The sequence below is a fragment of the Dermacentor variabilis genome, chromosome 10 (genome assembly GCF_050947875.1).
Source record: "Dermacentor variabilis isolate Ectoservices chromosome 10, ASM5094787v1, whole genome shotgun sequence".
NCBI classification, from domain to species: Eukaryota; Metazoa; Arthropoda; class Arachnida; order Ixodida; family Ixodidae; genus Dermacentor; species Dermacentor variabilis.
The window spans coordinates 27,844,036-27,848,717 of NC_134577.1; the positions used below are offsets into that span (position 1 = coordinate 27,844,036).

General features: G+C 42.7%; 1 long non-coding RNA gene across 1 annotated transcript; it reads left to right on the top strand.

The window, feature by feature from the left end:
* Positions 1–480: 480 nt before the first annotated feature.
* Positions 481–4,222, top strand: LOC142559629 (uncharacterized). The gene is made up of 3 exons (XR_012823179.1): positions 481–590; positions 2,098–2,163; positions 4,153–4,222. It is a non-coding gene; the product is annotated as an uncharacterized LOC142559629 (long non-coding RNA).
* Positions 4,223–4,682: the final 460 nt, after the last annotated feature.

The following is a 4,682-nucleotide window of genomic DNA, read 5'->3' on the forward strand; positions in this document are numbered from 1 at the left end:
TGCAAGGCCGTTTGAAGCCATAACCGTACGGCGTTTAGGCAAACCCACATCCTGACATTGCTTCAACTACCATATTTGCAGCTCCCGTACACAGCATAGCACCGGAGCTCCTTGTGTAGTAATTTTTGTAGGAGACTCTATGCTCACGGCAAAGTTTCTTGCAAAGGCTAAAATGAAGGTCAATAGAGTGGGGTGTAAATGATCGCGCGTTTATGTTACACGTATCCTCACCAGCAGCAATAGCCTGCAGACGAAGTAAACATCACCTTCGCTGGCATTTCCAACACTTGTATTCGTTTTTTATTAACTGGGATAACATGGAAACATAGGCTCAAGAAGAGCCCGCCTCACTTTCTTCTATAGGTACTTGAATTGTCACTATTTTCGGGCAATTCTCGCAACCTTAAGCAAGCACACCTGAACTAGATCACAAAGAGGCTCTATTTTTCATTGTTATAGGTGGTCAGTATGACGCGATGGGAAGCCTACGGAAATGGTGGAGCAACAGCACATGGCAGCGCTTTTTGAAGCAAGCACAATGCTTTATTGACCAGTACAACGGCATCGTTGATAAGACCACAAATCTATCGGTTTGTAGTCTCTTCTGTCATTGCTTCAGTGGCAAAATCTTTTTTTTTTTCAGACAGCTGCAAGAAAAAATCCTAAAATTGATGAATATGGTGTTTTGTCGCGCAAAGGCCAAGTATCAGCAAAGAGCGCCAGGCCAGTAGTAATGAGTTCAAAGTGAAGCGATAAATTACGAGCAATGAATGTGACAAGGCCGTAAAGGGGCCTAAAAGACGGACGCTGTAAAGTGCGTAAAAGCTACATGTAATAAAATTCCGGCAATGACTATGAAGTGTGCCAAGGACACGAAAGATACACTGTGAAAGAATTACAATGTACTAAAATTGGTCACAGACAAAAAAATTCCAAAAAGCACTACTGCTTTAACAGAGCCCTTGAGGCGCAAGGACCTGAAGGCGTGTGCTATACAAGGACTACTATAAGAGCGGCATCTTCTGGAGAGAGGATGCGCTACGAAACTATTGGGCTATTAACATGCAAGACCACATCGTTAAAAAAACCTAGGACAGCTTTGGTGGCAAAAAGTGGTTCTTTACCAGGATACATAGCGGGATGGAGAGGGACACAATAGGGGTATGCTAGAAGAAAATGTTTCTTTCTCTCTCTCTCGGCTTCCCGACACTTCGACATTCAGAAACCATCGCGGTCGGTTCCCAAAGAACTCTGAACGCATTAAACGATAATTAAGATGCCATCGGTGGGAGTCGAACCGACAATTGAACTGGGGCAGGCCGCTGTGCCCCCATCCTCTTTCTAGGGTATTTGGGTATGTGTTGCAAACCTAGTCCCAGGTATATTTTATCTGCTCCGCTTATGAACACAAATTGTATACGAATAAGACGGGGCACAAGCGGCCATCACAGCTCTATCAGTAATGAGTTATACGCTAACTCCGGTCACAGGTGGGCGGTTCGACTCCCTCCGGCACCGTGTTTTCCTTCCCGCCATTTTGATTTCCCTGTTCATAATTGCTTCTACATGTAAGATATTGGAACGCTAATTTCCGCTATCCCTTCAATGGCATCTTTGTCCGTTTCACTTCTGCTAAAACAGTGATCTGCTCAGTCAGAACTAAATCATAAAGTAACAAACTTCTGTCCACTGCAAGTATACTTGGAATTTTCGAGAGCAGCATCAAACGCCCCCAGCCTATAGTTTAACAAGAACGTAAGACATCGTGAAAGTATATGCAAAGGCAACTTCTCCACAGGCTACAAGTCTACGCAGGAATTAAAACAAAGAGCGCGCTATGGCACGTAAAGAGCAGTTCCATAAAGGTTAATGTGCAAATGCAAATTCAATGTGAAAAACTAAAAACTAGAAAAGGAAAGCCTACGGATTCTCTTGACAACCATTTGCTTACTCTTGGTGCGTGTGTTAACACTGCACACTTCGATATTCTAGAGCGTTACATATTGTCAGTAAGTACCTCAGTGAGAGCCTCAGCTAAGTATGTTATCAGCGATATAGTAAAATTGGTATGCCTTTTTTCTCCCTCACATGAACAAGCTCAACGGAAGGAATACGATTGGAGAAAACATTGCGGACAACGCAGCCATCCGACTGGCTTTTCAGGTAATTCACTGGACTAGCATTTCCGAATGACGTCGCGCAAAACCAGCTGATTCTTTGTAGCGAAGTTGCGTGCAGTAAGAAAATTACCACTTCGCAGACGAATGATATCTACTAGCACTTCAATGCGCACTTTATTTATTTATTTATTTATTTATTTATTTATTTATTTATTTATTTACAATAGTGTTAGCCCCACGCAGCGGCCGTGGCAGGGTAGGATTGACATCAGTAGACATCAAAACAGCAAAACGTAAAAGTAGTATACAGTGAACAAAAAGGTAGAATATGCGGATCCGGTGCAGTCAAGCACGTTCCACCACAAAAATGACGAAACTGGTTTACTTGTCCAGACAATAACATGAATGAAACAGCACGTAGAAACTATGTATCACAGATACGCATAGATGTACGATTTGTGTATAGCATACAAAACTTAAATTCAATCCTAGATTTGCACGTGCCATAACCATACGATCTCCTGATGATGCACGCCGAAGTGGGTTGCTCAATAATAATCTTGGTCATGTGGATCTTTAACGTACAATTAAAGATAAGTACAGGAGTGTCTCTGCACTTCGCCCGTCAAAACGCGATCCCCGCGGCTGAGATCGAAGCCCCATTGACGTCGTGTTCATTAGCGCCATGCCACAGCCACTGAGCTACCGAAGCATGTCATCCCAAACTTTAGACAGTCTGCCTTGACCATCGCTGAAATCACTAACTTATAACTTCCGTCAGATAGTGCCGCAGAATAGGTGAGGTTTGTAGCTTCCCGTGTCTACATCGACACCTAAATTGAGTGCAACTATTACGTTCTGGAAGAGCGTGTTCTGCGCTAGTAAGAGCCGCGTCTACATCTAAACATTCGCGTCAGTATGTTACGCTTGCCTGGCCGCGTTATGCCTGATTAAGCATTCGATTACCCTGGCATCATCACAATTTTATTTCACGCAAAATATCACATCATTTACGCTATTTAAAGCATTACGAACGTGCGCGTTACATTCGTATTCTCAAAGAGCTTGCGAGTATTTGTGCGATCGGTGCCAGTTTCCTGCGCGAAATACGCATGCGACATTTTCTGATGGCTTGGGCGAAAGTGTATTGTACTTCTATTACAAAAGTTGTGGAAAAATTACTAATGCTTTCCAGTCCAGCGCGAGTGACAGTCTCATGTGCCCAGAACAATATAGCATGGATGAAAAAAGAACAGTGCCCTTTACTGGTGATCGCCCAGAGTGACGAAGTTGTGTTGACTTCAAATTTGATTACCAGAAACAAACAGTATATAAAACATCTTGGCACGCTATAGTCAGCTTCATAGTTGTACAAAAAAGAACACTGAGAAAGTTGAAAGTAAATGAAAAAGCATACTGTCCCGGCTCTCTCTGTATTTATGTGCGGTGTTCCTATCTCCCTTTGCGCAGTAACTTGCCGACCGAAAATTAAGCAAAGGGACCGTTGAGCACTGAACTTTCCTAACAACTTGGAGTCTCGCTGTTCATAAAATTACGCAGCGGATTACCTACTAGTTCCTCCTTTCTCATACCGTAAGCCACGATTATCTTCGGCTAAAACACTAGACGGCCCTTGAGAGGTGGCAAACCTCACAAACTTATAGAAAAACATAGCGAAGTTTGCCTTGGTCATGTCCTGAGGCCATTCGTGTTAATATAGGAATATTATGCAGCATTCCGCGTTGTAAGTCTTCCTTAGACAGCAAGCCTTCGCAATAGCGAACTCTCGCCTTCATTACGACTCAATGTTAGCACTGCATAAATTGTATTTTTAATGTAATAAGCGCCGCATAATCAGATCGGGGTTTGAACACGTAAAACGGCCACAATAAAAGCCTTCTCATACGCGTTCTGAGGTTCACATCGCATGATGTAACAATCAAGAAATACCTGAAGCTCTAGTCAATCATGCAATGCAACTTGCATAATGGGCAAATTGAAAGATGCATGAAAAGTTATCTCTTTGTTTTAGACGTACGAGGCTATGCTCAGGCGTTCCAAGGTGCGAGACGAGCGACTTCCAGGCTTAAAGAAGTATTCAGGGAGGCAATTGTTTTTCATCTCTAACGCCCTGGTGAGTGCTGGACAAGCATAAAACCGGCTGCCTAAACCTCATAAAATCTCACTGAAAACGAGCTCTCACATGTCTATTTAGCTATATTGATGATTTCGGCATCCTGCTTCATTGCTGAATTAACATGGTGAGCGTAAGGAGTAAATACCAAGAACATTGCGTGCGCCGCTATCAATAGTCTCTGCACTATGTTCCATTGTTAGCTTAAGATGGTTAGATTTCTGTAACAAAAATTATTTTTATTATACTTGGCTACAATATTACACTTCAGCATTGTATATTCATATGAAAACACATAAGGCGTTTCTCCAACTCGAAGACTGCAAAATTTAATTTATTCGAGGCACGGTAACCGAAGGTGCCTTATTTTGCTATTATTTCCCTAATAACGAAGTTCTCAAACCCAAAGTTTGCCCAGGTGGTCGCTT